Source organism: Saccopteryx leptura, chromosome 4 (genome assembly GCF_036850995.1).
Source record: "Saccopteryx leptura isolate mSacLep1 chromosome 4, mSacLep1_pri_phased_curated, whole genome shotgun sequence".
In the NCBI taxonomy this organism is placed as follows: Eukaryota; Metazoa; Chordata; class Mammalia; order Chiroptera; family Emballonuridae; genus Saccopteryx; species Saccopteryx leptura.
This window is the reverse complement of record NC_089506.1, coordinates 121,128,517-121,144,806: the sequence shown is the minus strand read 5'-3', so window position 1 is coordinate 121,144,806 and position 16,290 is coordinate 121,128,517. Positions and strand designations below refer to the sequence as shown.

Below are 16,290 nucleotides of genomic sequence, written 5' to 3'. Positions count from 1 at the left end.
TTCTCAAGACTTCTGAGGACCCATGACTACCATCTTCTCTTCGGCTTAGGACCTGATGAGGCTTTTGGTGATTTTGGAGAGGTGTCAGAATTGGACAGTGCAATAAAGACATACAGTACTAATGAGATGAACCGGTTTCTCAGCAGTGTCCGCCTTGTGCCAGGTGAAAGCTGGGCCAGACAATGAACCTGCACCCCTGCAGAGTGTCTGCCAGAGCTGTGTTTCTCTCTGCTCTTGTGCCAAAGAATGAATCTTTGCAGAGATGAATATGCTTAAGAGATGTTTTAGAACAGACTGAGATAAAGCTGTGGATCATCTGAGTTTTAATCGAAGTCTAGCTAATTATGACTATATGAAACCAGTGCCCAAGGAAGCATGTGTTTTGTTTTTTCATAGATGAAAATAAGCACACGTATTTGTGAATTTTTTTTCTGAAATCACTTAGCTTCCCCCCCCCCCCCAATTTTTATTTACTAATTTTAGGAGAAAGGAAGGGAGAAAGAAAGACAGACAGGAACATCAATCGGCTCCTGAATGTGTCCTGACCCATGTGCAAACCAGCAACCTCTGTGCTTTGGGATGAAGCTCTAACCAACTGAGCTATTCAGTCAGGTCTCACTTAGCTTTTATTAATCAAGATATGGAGAATGTTTTGCTGAGCTTGGAGTTTTCAGTTGAGTTTGCCTGCCACAGAGCATCCACGCCTCCTTCTCAGGTGGGATCTAGCCTAGGTAATTCACTGGAAGGCTGTTCCCCAAAGGATATTGAATCTTGGATGATGATAATGAAAGGATAATGGATCAAAGTAAAACTTTTCTTACCCAACCCACTCAAAACCTATAGTCTTAAATAATTCTCTCTACTCTACCAATTTTTTAAAGTTTTACCTAGTTGTTACTCATTTTTAATCAGAAATTTTGTATGAGAGAAGTCTTTGCATCAAGCAGACCAAATTATTTATGGTGAAGGTAAAACACAAATAGGAATTGGCCCTGGTGGGGTCAGTTGAGTGTCGTCCTATTATACCAAGGTTGCAGGTTCGATCCCCAGTCAGGGCATATACAAGAATCAACCACTGGCTTGACCAGGTGGTGGCGCAGTAGAAAGAGCGTTGGCCTGGGATGCTGAGGACCTAGGCTCGAAACCCTGAGGTCGCTAGCATGAGTGCAGGCTCAACAGATTGAGCACAGGGTTGCTGGCTTGAGCCCAAAGGTCACTGGCTTGAAGCCCAAGTTTGCTGGCTTAGCCCAAGGTCACTATCTTGAGCAAGGGGTCACTGGCTTGGCTGGAGCCCCTGGCTAAGGCACATAAGAGAAAGCAATCAATAAACAATTAAGGTGCTGCAACGATGAGTCTCTCCCTTCCTGTCTGTCTGTGTTTCTTTCTCTCTCATTTAAAAAAAAAATTAACTAAGGAATACACAAATAAGTGGAACAACAATGCATCTATGTTTCTTTTTCCTTCTTCCTTTTCTCTCTCTAAAATCAATAAATTTAAAAAGTAAATAAAATCAAACAAATACATTTAAAAAAAAGAAAGAAAATAGAAATCAAAACATTCATGTTTCATCCAGCAAAGCTTTGCATACTTGGAAGTCTGTGTGAAGTTGCATATATACATGAGTCTAGCAGCATCTCTCACTCTTCATCTGATCTTAAAATAGACCTGGGTCTTTATGGGATTATAGTATTTAGATCTGCGAGGAATCTTTGGAAGAATTTGGCCTAAGATCTACTCATTTCACCGGTAAGAAAATGGAGGCCCAGAGGAATGAATTGGTTTGGCCATTGTGACCCAGGACGTAGTGCTCTTTCTTCTCAATAAACTGTCAACTTCTGCCTTTCACAAGGAATTAGATTTTGAACTAGGCTATTCTGCGTCAGAACTGAAACAAAACTGAGAGTCCTGTCCCAGTTGAGGAATCAAACTGGGTTGAGTTTGAGGTCTCCTTATCTTGAGGACTGGGACAGAACGAAGCCCATGGTAGAGTCAGCTTTCTCGACATTCCTATAACCCTGTTGCCTGTGGAATGGAATGACTGTTTCAGAAAACAACACCATCTTCTGTCCCTGTAATGACAGTCACAGTCCCCAGCAGAAGTTGCCTTTCATTTTTTTGTATTTGTAAAGGAAATTCTTAGTTTTGTATGTACATTGAGCTGGAAACATTGAAAAATTATTGATAACAGCTGATTACATATGGGAACTTGGGTTTGTAGCTTTTTCTTTTATAGAGATAGGTGAAAATAAAATAGGCTAAATTATACCTTAGTTGTTCATTGATTGCTTTCTCATGTGCCTTGACCGTGGGCCTTCAGCAGACAGAGTGCGAGTGACCCCTTGCTTAAGCCAGGGGCCTTGGGTCCAAGTTGGTGAGCTTTGCTCAAACCAGATGAACCCGCACTCAAGCTGGCGACCTCGGGGTCTCGAACCTGGGTCCTCCGCATCCCAGTCCAACGCTCCATCCACTGCACCACCGCCTGGTCAGGCTAGAATTACTTATTTTTTTGAATAGCTAATGTAGTCACATGGTTTGAAGTTTAAAAGGATGAAAAGGCATCGCATGAAAATCTTGTTCTCAATGAGATTATCCAGCCACCCATGTCTCCAACTCCCCCCCACACCTCCCATCCTTATGTAACCGCTTCCAGTTTCTTCCAGAACTTCCTGTGTACATATAAGCAAAGCACGCTACGTAGACTGCTCTACACCTTGTGTTTTTAACTTTAAGAGATATTGGAGCCTGACCTGTGGTGGCGCAGTGGATAAAGCATCGACCTGGAAATGCTGAGGTCGCCGGTTCGAAACCCTGGGCTTGCCTGGTCAAGGCACATATGGGAGTTGATGCTTCCAGCTCCTCCCCCAGTCTCTCTCTCCCCTCTCTCTCTTCTCTCTAAAAAAAAATGAATAAACAAAAAAAAAAAAAAGAGATATTGGAGAGCCCTGGCCTGTTGGCTCAGTGGTAGAGTGTCGGCCTGGCGTGCAGGAGTCCTGGGTTTGATTCCCGGCCAGGACACACAGGAGAAGTGCAGGGGGAGGAGCGGGAAGCATCAACTTGTAATAGTTGCTTCTCGTATGTGCCTTGACTGGGCAAGCCTGAGGTTTCAAACTGGTGACCTCAGCATTCCAGGTTAAGCTTTTATGCATTGTGCCATCACAGGCCTGACTTTTGGCTCTTTTTACACAACTGTATAATATTCCTTTTTATGCACGTGCTATTATTTTTTAAAACATAATCTGTAGATGAATATTTGGGAGTTTTATTCAATCTTTCACTATTGCAAACAAGGCAGCAATGATTAATGTTTCACATATGTTCTTAGGTGATTTTTTTTATTAGTTTTACTAGGGTGACATCGATAAATCAGGGTACATATGTTCAAAGAAAACATGTCCAGGTTATCTTGTCGATCAATTATGTTGCATACCCATCACCCAAAGGCAGATTGTCCTCCGTCACCTTCTATCTAGTTTACTTTGTGCCCCCCCCCAACCACCCCCAACCACCATACTCTTGTCAATGTCTTAGTCTCGTTTTTATGTCCCACCTATGTATGGAATAATGCAGTTCTTGTTTTTTTCTGATTTACTTATTTCATTCTGTATAATGTTATCAAGATCCCACCATTTTGTTGTAAATGATCCAATGTCATCATTTCTTATGGCTGAGTAGTATTCCATAGTGTATATGTGCCACATCTTCTTTTTCTTTCTTTTTTTTTTTTTTTTTGTATTTTTCTGAAGCTGGAAACGGGGAGAGACAGTCAGACAGACTCCCGCATGCGCCCGACCGGGATCCACCCGGCACGCCCACCAGGGGCGACGCCAGGGGGCGATGCTCTGCCCCTCCGGGGCGTTGCTCTGCCGAGACCAGAGCCACTCTAGCGCCTGGGGCAGAGGCCAAGGAGCCATCCCCAGCGCCTGGGCCATCTTTGCTCCAATGGAGCCTTGGCTGCGGGAGGGGAAGAGAGAGACAGAGAGGAAGGAGGGGGTGGGGGTGGAGAAGCAAATGGGCGCTTCTCTTATGTGCCCTGGCCGGGAATCAAACCCGGGTCCCCCGCACGCCAGGCCGACGCTCTACCGCTGAGCCAACTGGCCAGGGCCCCACATCTTCTTTATCCAGTCTTCTATTGAAGGGCTTTTTGGTTGTTTCCATGTCTGGGCCACTGTGAACAATGCTGCAATGAACATGGGGCTGCATGTGTCTTTACGTATCAATGTTTCTGAGGTTTTGGGGTATATACCCAGTAGAGGGATTGCTGGGTCAGAAGGTAGTTCTATTTTCAGTTTCTTTAGGAACCACCATACTTTCTTCCATAATGGTTGTGCTACTTTACATTCCCACCAACAGTGAATGAGGGTTCCTTTTTCTCCACAGCCTCTCAAACATTTGCTATTACCTGTCTTGTTAATAATAGCTAATCTAACAGGTGTGAGGTGGTATCTCATTGCAGTTTTGATTTGCATTTCTCTCATAACTAATGAAGATGAGCATCTTTTCATATATCTTTTGGCCATTTGTATTTCTTCCTGGGAGAAGTGTCTGTTCATGTCCTCTTCCCATTTTTTTATTGGATTATTTGTTTGTTTGTTGTTGAGTTTTATGAGTTCTTTGTATATTTTGGATATTAGGCCCTTATCTGAGCTGTTGTTTGAAAATATCATTTCCCATTTAGTTGGCTGTTTATTTTGTTGTCAGTTTCTCTTGCTGAGCAAAAACTTCTTAGTCTGATGTAGTCCCATTCATTTATTTTTGCCTTCACTTCCCTTGCCTTTGGAGTCAAATTCATAAAATGCTCTTTAAAACCCAGGTCCATGAGTTTAGAACCTATGTCTTCTTCTATGTCCTTTATTGTTTCAGGTCTTATATTTAGGTCTTTGATCCATTTTGAATTAATTTTAGTACAAGGGGACAAACTGTAGTCAAGTTTCATTCTTTCTTTCTTTTTTTATTTTTATTTTATATTTTTCTGAAGTTGGAAACGGGGAGGCAGTCAGACTCCCTCATGCGCGCCCGACCGGGATCCACCCGGCATGGCCACCAGGGGGCGATTCTCCGCCCATCCGGGGCGTCGCTCTGCCCATTTGGGCGTCGCTCTGTTGCGACCAGAGGCATTCTAGCGCCTGAGGCAGAGGCCACACAGCCATCCTCAGCGCCCGGGCCAACTTTGCTTCAGTGGAGCCTTGGCTGCGGGAGGGGAAGAGAGAGATAGAGAGGAAGGAGAGAGGGAGGGGTGGAGAAGCAGATGGGTGCTTCTTCTGTGTGCCCTGACCGGGAATCAAACCTGGGACTCCTGCACACCAGGCTGACACTCTACCACTGAGCCAACCGGCCAGGACCACAAGTTTCATTCTTTTGCATGTAGCTTTCCAGTTTTCCCAGCACCATTTGTTGAAGAGGCTTTCTTTTCTCCATTGTGTGTTGTTGGCCCTTTTATCAAAAATTATTTGACCATATAAATGTGATTTTATTTCTGGACTTTCTATTCTGTTCCATTGGTCTGAGTGTTTATTTTTCTGCCAATACCATGCTGTTTTGATTGTTGTGGCTCTATAATATAGTTTGAAGTCAGGTATTGTAATGCCCCCAGCTTCATTCTTTTTCTTTAGGATTGCTTTGGCTATTTGGGGTTTTTTATAATTCCATATAAATCTGATGACTTTTTGTTCCATTTTTGTTCCTTTAAAAAATGTCATAGGAATTTTGATGGGAATTGCATTAAATTTATAAATTGCTTTGGGTAATATGGCCATTTTGATTATATTTATTCTTCCTATCCAAGAACAAGGAATATTTTTTCATCTCATTGTATCTTTTTCGATTTCCCTTAACAATGCTTTGTAGTTTTTGTTATATAGGTCCTTTACATTCTTTGTTATGTCTATTCCTAGGTATTTTTTTGTTGTTGTTGCAATCGTGAAGGGGATTATTTTTTTGAGTTCTCAAATGTTTCATTGTTGGCATATAGAAAGGCTATAGACTTTTGAATGTTAATTTTGTATCCTGCGACCTAACTGTATTGGCTTATTGTTTCTAGTAGTCTTTTTGTAGATTCTTTGGGGTTTTCGATGTATAGGATCATGTCATCTGCAAAGAGTGATACCTTTACTTCTTCTTTTCCGATATGGATGCCTTTTATTTCTTTGTCTTGTCTGATTGCTCTGGCTAGAACCTCTAGCACCACATTAAATAAGAGTGGAGAGAGTGGACAACCCTGTCTTGTTCCTGATTTAAGGGGGAAAGCCTTCAGTTTTGTGCCATTTAATATGATGTTAGCTGATGGTTTATCATATATGGCCTTTATCAGGTTGAGATATTTTCCTTCTATACCCATTTTGTTGAGATTCTTAAGCATAAAATTGTGTTGTATTTTATTGAATGCCTTTTCTACATCTATTGATAAGATCATGTGGTTTTTGTTCTTTGTTTTGTTGATATGGTGTATTACGTTAACTGTTTTACGTATGTTGAACCATCCTTGAGATTCTGGGATGAATCCCACTTGATCATGATGTATTATTTTTTAAATATGTTGTTATATTCGATTTGCTAGTATTTTGTATAGTATTTTAGTATCTGTATTCATTAGAGATATTGGTCTGTAGTTTACTTTTTTTGTGCTGTCCTTGTCCGGTTTCGGTATGAGGGTTATGTTGACCTCATAAAATGTGTTTGGAAGTATTGCTTCTTCTTCAATGTTTTGGAAGACTTTGAGTAGAATAGGAACCAGGTCTTCTTTGAATGTTTGATAGAATTCACTAGTATAACCGTCTGGGCCTGGACTTTTATTTTTGGGGAGGTTTTTAATAGTTTTTTTCTATTTCTTCCCTACTAATTGGTCTGTTTAGGCTTTCTGCTTCTTCACTCAGTCTAGGAAGATTGTATTGTTCTAGGAATTTATCCATTTCTTCTAGATTGTTGAATTTAGTGGCATAAAGTTTTTCATAGTATTCTACAATAATTCTTTGTATATCTATGATATCTGTGGTGATTTCTCCTCTTTCATTTTGGATTTGTTAAATCATGTGCTTCTGTGGTGGTTTTTTCAAGGGTGGTTACCGTTAAGTAATGAAAAGGGTTCCTACCCTGTTCATTGTAATGCACTATTTTGTGAGTACTTCTGTACTCCATTGTCCTTTGCTACTGTTAATTTCCATCCTCTCCCCACCCCCTTTTTTTGTTTGTTTGTTTGTTTGTTTACAGAGACAGAGAGAGAGAGTCAGAGAGAGGGATAGACAGGGACAGACAGACAGGAACAAAGAGAGATGAGAAGCATCAATCATTAGATTTTCGTTGCACATTGCAACACCTTAGTTGTTCATTGATTGCTTTCTCATATGTGCCTTGACTGCGAGCCTTCAGCAGACTGAGTAACCCCTCACTCGAGGCAGCGACCTTGGGTCCAAGTTGGTGAGCTTTTGCTCAAATCAGATGAGCCTGCGCTCAAGCTGGTGACCTCGGGGTCTCGAATATAGGTCCTCCGCATCCCAGTCCAACGCTCAATCCACTGCGCCACCGCCTGGTCAGTTGTTGTCACAGTTTAAATTTGGTTTTATTGTTTTCTTAGTGGAGCTTTTACTTGTGGTTTTGTTTTGTTTTGTTCTTTGTATCTGGTTGGAAAACCCCCTTTAGTAAATCCTGGAGTGGGGGTTTTCTAATGATAAATTCCCTCATCTTTTCTGTATCTGTGAATGTTTTTATTTCTCCTTTGTATTTGAAGGATAGCTTTGATGGGTATAGTATTCTTGGCTGAAAGTTCCTCTCTTTCAGGACTTTAAATATTGGGGTCCACTCTCTTCTAGCTTGTAGAGTTTCTGTTGAGAAATCTGATGATAATCTAATGGGCCTTCCTTTATATGTTGTATTCTTCTTTTCCCTGGATGCCTTGAGAATTTTTTCTTTGTTGTTGGTTTGTGCCAATTTCATTATGATGTGCCTTGGAGTAGGTTTGTTGGGGTTAAGAAAACTCGGAGTTCTGTTTGCTTCTTGAATTTGAGGCTTTAGTTCTTTCCACAGGCTTGGGAAGTTCTCATCTATTATTTGTTTGAAAATGTTCTCCATTCCATTTTCTCTCTCTTCTCCCTCTGATATACCTATTATTCTTATGTTATTCTTTTTGATGGAGTCAGACAATTCCTGTAGGGCTTTCTCATTTTTTAAATTTTTTGAGTCTCTTATTCTCTCTGTTGTGCCTCAAGTTGCTTGTCTTCTATTTCACTAATCCTACCTTCTATCTGGCCTGTTCTATTAGCTAAGCTTGTTACCTCGTTTTTCAGCTCGTGAATTGAGTTTTTCATCTCTGTTTGATTTGTTTTTATAGTTTCAATTTCCTTGGTAATATATTTTTTGTGTTCGTTGAGTTGTTTTCTGAGCTCCCTAAATTGCCTCTCTGTGTTTTCTTGTATATCTCTGAGTAGTTTTAGGATTTCTATTTTAAATTTTCTGTCATTTAGCTGCAAGGTTTTCAATATATTAAATTTTTTCTCCATAGATTTTTCCTCATCTATCTGTGCTACCTCTCTGTCTTTTGTATCCATGATATTCGATTTCCTTTTTCTTAATGGCATCTGAGGGTGGTTTTGTTGATAGTACTTTGCGTTTAGTGTGGAACTGCTGGAGGCTCCAAGGATAGATTTTTCTGTCTCTGGTTGAAGATCTTGTTGAATTTTTGGGGAGATTTATTGGTATCGCTCCTTACGGCACCATTTCTCTGACATCACTCTTGTTTTATTTGTTAATCTATGAATACTAATCTCAAGTAACAGAGGTATGGTGGGAGTTCATTTTTCTGTAGCATTTCTGCATTAACAGAGAGCTATTTATATAGCACTTGTCTGCATTTGGTTTGGTCTTCATCATTTTTGAGTTAGAAGCTATACATGTTATTAAATCCTTCTTTCTTTTCTTTTTTTTTTTTTTTTTTTGTATTTTTCTGAAGCTGGAAACGGGGAGAGACAGTCAGACAGACTCCCGCATGCGCCTGACCTGGATTGACCCGGCACGCCCACCAGGGGGCAACGCTCTGCCCACCAGGGGGCGATGCTCTGCCCCTCCCGGGCGTCGCTCTGTTGCTACCAGAGTCACTCTAGCACCTGGGGCAGAGGCCAAAGAGCCATCCCCAGCACCCGGGCCATCTTTGCTCCAATGGAGCCTCGCTGCAGGAGGGAAAGAGAGAGACAGAGAGGAAGGAGAGAGGGAGGGGTGGAGAAGCAGATGGGCGCCTCTCCTGTGTGCCCTGGCCGGGAATTGAACCCGGGACTTCTGCACGCCAGGCCGATGCTCTACCACTGAGCCAACCGGCCAGGGCTAAATCCTTCTTTAAGATCTTTAAAAACCCATGATCATTTGTTCAGCAAAGGTATGGCTTTGCTGACGTGGTGGTTTCTAATGCATGAATGCCCATCTTTTGAAAGGGATATCTACATTGATAACAGTCATTAGGCCTGTTTTCTGTGTCCAGGAAGGAATAGTCATGCTATAAAGACCATTTAATTCATTTTAATTCAGTAGTTGATAAATCTAGTTCATTTTCTGCTACATCTTTGAGCAAATTAAAAATAGGAGTAATTCATTTTGTGTAAGTGTTAAGAAGTAAACCTGATATAAAAATTCACAATGGTCATCAGAGTCCTGAGCAGCTAACATCATCATTCTCCACATTTTTGTTATGTTGGCGTACACATTTGCTTGTCAAGTGGGTTGATCCTATGGCAGGAAGTTTTAAAAACATGGGTAATAAGTCTTTGCCTGTCAAATAGTTATAAAAGTTTCTCTTAGCTTTTAGGACCATTGATTTAATATTAATTTTGAAATGAGGGATTAAAAAATATGAAACTTTTGGCCTCAGGTGCTAAAAATAGCTTGGTACTCAAGAATTAACCCCAGACAGGGTTGCCAGGCAGATCCCAGTCAGGGCACATGCAGGAGTCTGCCTCACTCTCACTATCTGCCCTCCTCTAACTTAAAAAAAAAGTAACTTCTTACCTAATAAAGAATTATTTTGTTCTGCCACAGTTTAATACTTTAACTAAAACTAAGTAGGGGCCCTGGCCGGTTGGCTCAGTGGTAGAGCGTCGGCCTGGCGTGCGGGGGACCCGGGTTCGATTCCCGGCCAGGGCACATAGGAGAAGCGCCAATTTGCTTCTCCACCCCCCCCTTCCTCTCTGTCTCTCTCTTCCCCTCCCGCAGCCAAGGCTCCATTGGAGCAAAGATGGCCCGGGCGCTGGGGGATGGCTCCTTGGCCTCTTCCCCAGGCACTAGAGTGGCTCTGGTCGCAGCAGAGCGACGCCCAGGAGGGGCAGAGCATCGCCCCCTGGTGGGCAGAGCATCGCCCCTGGTGGGCATGCCGGGTGGATCCCGGTCGGGCGCATGCGGGAGTCTGTCTGACTGTCTCTCCCCGTTTCCAGCTTCAGAAAAATACAAAAAACAAAAAAACAAAAAAAACTAAGTAGGTTCCTGAAATTTGTAAAATGAGGAGGGGAGATAAACAGACTCCCATATGTGCCCTGACTAGAATCTACCAGGCAAACCCCGATTGGGGCCCATGCTTGGACCAACCAAGCTATCCTCAGCACCTGGGTCCAATGCTCGAACCAGTTGAGCCACTGGTTGCGAAAGGACAAAAAGAAGAGAGAGAAGAGGGAGAGGGAGGGCAAGAGAAGTAGATGGTCATCTCTCATGTGTGCCCTGACTGGGGACCAAACCTGGGACATCAGCATGCCAGGCTGATGCTCTATCCACTGAACCAACTGGACAGGGCCAGTAAATATATTTAATACCAGAGAAAAACAAAATGTTACTCTGTTTAATAATTAAGTCATCGAGATCTAGAAGTCAAATGCTACTATTATTTTTTAAATACTTAAAAGGTAGTAATTCTCTTACTTTTGAAAATTCCAGTGTTGTTTTTTTTTGTTTGTACTTTGCTTCATTGAGAGCAGACTGATTGCTTTCATGTCTGATTTTGACTTAAGATTTAGGGCTTTTGATTTCCTTGAATGCTGACAGTTGTGTTCTTTTGTTCTTTAGTATCTCTTTTCCATTTCTTTTTATTATCATTAATGCACATTGTAAGCACCTGCTCTGTATCATGCATTGTGCTATGCACCAGTATATGGATTCTGAACCTGTGTCCAGTGAATTTTATGCCTATGGCGAGCAGCAGGATAGAAGCCCCTAAATCAACTTGTAATTCATGATGTGGGACACAGAAGGAGTATTAATAACTCAAGGGCCCAGAGTGCCCAGGTCGCCAGTTTAAAATCTGAGGTCACTGGCTCGAGTCCAGAGTTGCCAGCTCAATCCCAAATCTGCCTCAAACCCGACACCACATCCCAATAAGGGCACATATGAGAAGCAATCAATGCACAACTAAGTGAAGCAATGAGGTAATGCTTTTCTCTCTTCCTTCCTCTCTCTCTAAAAGAAACCAAAAAAACCACAAGGTATTTGGTGGGTGTATGAGTCAGGTTCTCCAGAGAAAATATATGTATGTGTATATATATATATGTATGTATGTATTATATATGTATGTATATGTGTATGTATGTATATGAGATTTATTGGCTCTGTGATTGTGGGGGCTGGGATGTCTAAAATTTGTAGGGCAAGCCAGCAAGTTGACAACTCAGACATCAGTTGATATTGTAGTCTTGAGTCTGATATCTGTAGTACAGGCTGGCAGACTAAAAACTCAGGCAGGATTTCTATGTTACAGTCTTGAGGCAGAATTTCTTCCCCAGGGAATCTCAGTTTTTGCTCTTTTAAGGCCTTCAACTGATTGGATGAAGCTCACCCACATGATCAAGGGGTTATCTCTTTTACTTAAAAGTCAGTTGATTATAGGTATCAGTCACATCTGCAGTTACTCTCCCAGCAACATGTAGACTAGTGTTTATCCTAGGCCAGCAACAGAGCCTAGCCGTGCTAACACATAAAATTTGACATAGTGGCTTCCATTTTCACTAATTATTCCTGCTACATAAAAGCTAAGCTCAAATTTTTAGTTGCTGAAAGAGTGCTTGTGCTATGGAAATATATATTTTAAAAACCCAAACTTATAGTCTTTAAAAATTATTAAAAAATTATGCTCCTTACAAAATTTCAGAGCTTATCATCTAGTGTCAGAGGCAAAAGGCATGCATTATGAGATAAATAAGAATACAGAATGTACTATGACCAAATGATCTCCGGAAAGCAAGGTTGGTTTAATACCTGAAAAGTCAATCAATGTTAATATACTACATTAGTAGAATAAAGGAAAAAAAACCTCAACATGATTGTCTTAATAGGTACAGACAAGCCTGACCAGGCGGTGGTGCAGTGGATAAAGCGTCGAACTGGGATGCAGAAGACCCAGGTTCGAGACGCCGAGGTCGCCAGCTTGAGCGTGGACTTTTCTGGTTTGAGCAAAAGCTCACCAGCTTGGGCCCAAGGTCGCTAGCTTGAGCAAGGAGTTACTCGGTCTGCTGAAGGCCCTCAGTCAAGGCACATATGAGAAAGCAATCAATGAACAACTAAGGTGTCGCAACGAAAAACTAATGATTGATGCTTCTCATCTCTCTCTCCATTCCTGTCTGTCCCTATCTCTCTCTCTCTCTCTCTGTCTCTGAAAAAAAAAAAAAAGGTACAGACAAAACATTTGACAAAATTCAATACCCATCAATTAATAAAAACTGACCAATAGAAAAAACTTCCTCAACCAGATAAAGGGCATCTATGAAAAGCCCATAGCATCATACTCAGTGATGAAATACAAAATGCTTTCCTGCAAAGATCAGGAACAAGGAAATGATATGTGAATTTGCCATTTATTATTGCCTAGAGATGCTAACTAGTGCACTAGGCAAAACAAGCGGACACTTAAAAAATTTTTTTAAGTCATTCAGATTGTAAAGGAAGAAGTAAAACTGTATTCACAGGTGACATGATCCTGTATATAGAAAACACCAAGGATTACACATACACACAACCTAATAGAACTAATAAATGAGTTAGAAGTTTGCTGATATGTGAGCAATATACAAAAATCAATAGTATTTTTTAATTAATTAATTAAATTATTTTTTATAGTGACAATGAGTCAAGAGAGAGGGATAGACAGGGACAGACAGGAACGGAGAGAGATGAGAAACATCAATCATTTGTTTTTCAGTTGTGCGTTGTAACACCTTAGTTGTTCATTGATTGCTTTCTCATATGTGCCTTGACCGCGGGCCTTCAGCAGACTGAGTAACCCCCTGCTGGAGCCAGCGACCCTGGGTTCAAGCTGGTGGGCTTTTGCTCAAACCAGATGAGCCCGCGCTCAAGTTGGTGACCTCGGGGTCTCGAACCTGGGTCCTCTGCATCCCAGTCCGACGCTCCATCCACTGTGCCACTGCCTGATCAGACTCAATTATATTTTTATATAGAATAATAATCTTAAAACAATTTCATTCCCATACCGTCAAAAAGAATAAAATTTGTAGGGATAAATTTAAATGAGAAGCAGAAAACTTACTCAGTAAAAATTCTAAAATGTTGCCAAGATTGATGCTTTAACTAAAAATGTTTAGAAAGATCTAAATAAATTGACATTTCATGTTCCTGGTTTAGAACACTCATTATTGTCAAGCTGCCAATGCTCTCCAAATTGATCTAAAAATTGAGGATATATCTGCAAAAATCCTAACAGATTTTTTTTTGACAAAATTGACCAGCTTATCTTAAAGTTTATATGTACATGCAAGGGACCTAGATTATCTGGAAACAGTTTTGAAAAGGAAGAACAAAGTGGGAGGACTTTCACTGCCCCATTTCCAAACTCAGTATAAAACCACAGTAATCAAGACTGTGTGGTACTAACACCATGGAAGGCATACAGATCAATGCAACAGAAGAGCAAGCCAGAAATAAGTCCTCACATAGATGGTCAGGTGATTTTGACAAAAGTGCCAAGACAGTTCGACAGGGAAAGGTGCTGGGACAATGGGATATTAACCAGCAAGAAGTGAATTTAGACCCTTTCTTCACATCACTAGAAATAAACTCAAAATGGATCATAGAATGAAAGCACAACCCACAGAATGGGAGAAAATATTTGCAAATCATACACATGATAAGGTATTTATATCTAGAATATGTAAAGAACTTGTATAATTCCATAACAAAAATAAGTAAATAAAGGAGCAAAGGTCTTAAATAGACTTTATCTAAAAAAGATATGCAAATTGACAATATGCACATGAAAAGATGTTCAACACTATTAGCCATTTGGAAATGCAAATTAAAACTACAATTAGAATCTGACCAGGCAGTGGTGCAGTGAGTAGAGTTATCAGACTGCCACGCAGAGGACCCAAGTTGGAAACCCCGAGGTCACCAGCTTGAGCGCAGGCTCACCAGCTTGAGCGTGGGGTTGCTGGCTTTAGTGTGGGATCGTAGACATGACCCCATGGTCTCTGGCATGAGCCCAAAGGTCACTGGCTTGAAGCCCAAGGTCGCTGGCTTGAGCAAGGGTTCATTTGCTCTGCTGTAGCCCCCTGGTCAAGGCACATATGAGAAAATAATCAATGAACAACTAAGGTGCCACAATGAAGAATTGATGCTTCTCATCTCTCTCCCTTCCTGCCTGTCTGTCCCTATCTGTCCCTCTCTCTGACTCTCTCTCTGTCTCTGTCAAAAAAAAAAAAAAGAAAACTACAATTAGATACCACTTTAGCCTGACCAGGCGGTGGCGCAGTGGATAGAGTGTCGGACTGGGATGCAGAGGACCCAGGTTCGAGACCCCGAGGTCGCCAGCTTGAGCGCGGGCTCATCTGGTTTGAGCAAAAGCCCACTAGCTTGAACCCAGGGTCGTTGGCTCCAGCAAGGGGCTACTCGGTCTGCTGAAGGCCCGCGGTCAAGGCACATATGAGAGAGCAGTCAATGAACAACTAAGGTGTTGCAAAGCGCAATGAAAGACTGATGATTGATGCTTCTCATCTCTCTCCGTTCCTGTCTGTCTGTCCTTGTCTGTCCCTCTCTCTGACTCACTCTCTGTCTCTGTAAAAAATTTAAAATAAAAATAAAAATAAAAATAAAATAGATACCACTTTATAGCCACCAGGATGGCTATAATAAAAAATAATGATTCAGCAATTCCATGTATATGTGTGTGTGTGTGTGTGTGTGTGTGTGTGTCCAAGAAAAATGAAAAAAACCCACACCAAAACATGTACACAAATGGCCCTGGCCAGTTGGCTCAGTGGTAGAGCGTCGGCCTGGCGTGCAGAAGTCCCGGGTTCGATTCCCGGCCAGGGCACACAGGAGAAGTGCCCATCTGCTTCTCCACCCCTCCCCCTCTCCTTCCTCTCTGTCTCTCTCTTCCCCTCCCACAGCGAGGCTCCATTGGAGCAAAGATGGCCCGGGCGCTGGGGATGGCTCCTTGGCCTCTGCCCCAGGCGCTAGAGTGGCTCTGGTTGCAGCAGAGCGACGCCCCGGAGGGGCAGAGCATCGCCCCCTGGTGGGCAGAGCGTTGCCCCTGGTGGGCGTGCCGGGTGGATCCCGGTCGGGCGCATGCGAGAGTCTGTCTGACTACTCTCTCCCCGTTTCCAGCTTCAGAAAAACAAACAAACAAACAAACAAACAAAAAACACGTACACAAATGTTTATTCATAGCAGCTTTATTCGCAATAGCTAAAAGGTGGAAATAACCTAAAAGTGCATCAACTGATGAATAAAACAACTGCTAAGTAAAATGTAGTAAACCCACACAATAGGATATTACTTACCAATAAAAACAAATGAAGTATTGATACCTGCTACAACATGGATGAACCTTAAAAAACACTAATGCTAAGTCAAAGCAGCCAGATATATATATTGTATAATCCCATTTATAAGAAATGTTTAGAAGATAGAAACAGTAAATAGGTTTCTGACTGCCAGTAGCTGGGGAAGTGGGAAATGAGGAGTGACTGTTAATAGGTTTCTTATTAGAGTAATGAAAATGTTCTAAAATTAGATAGTGGTGAGTAGTTGCATAACTCTGAATATACTAAAAACCCATCGTATTGTACCCTTTAAATGGGTGATTGTACAGTATGTGAATTATATCTCAATAAAGCTGATTTTACAGTGGGCCATAAACCTAAATAGAAGAGCTAAAACTTTAAAACTACTATGAGAAGATATAAGAGAAAACATTTACTTGATTCAAATTGGACTAAGAGTTTTTTGATACACTAAAAGCATAATTCATAAAAGAAAAAACCTGATAATTTGGATTTCTTCAAAATTGAAAATGTTTCTGCTTCAAAAGACAATGAGAAG

At 41.5% G+C, this 16,290-nt stretch overlaps 1 protein-coding gene across 2 annotated transcripts in view; it reads left to right on the top strand.

The window, feature by feature from the left end:
• The window catches only part of RNF157 (ring finger protein 157), a 91,221-nt gene that overhangs the window by 1,239 nt on the left and 73,692 nt on the right, over positions 1-16,290 (top strand). The window lies entirely within an intron of this gene.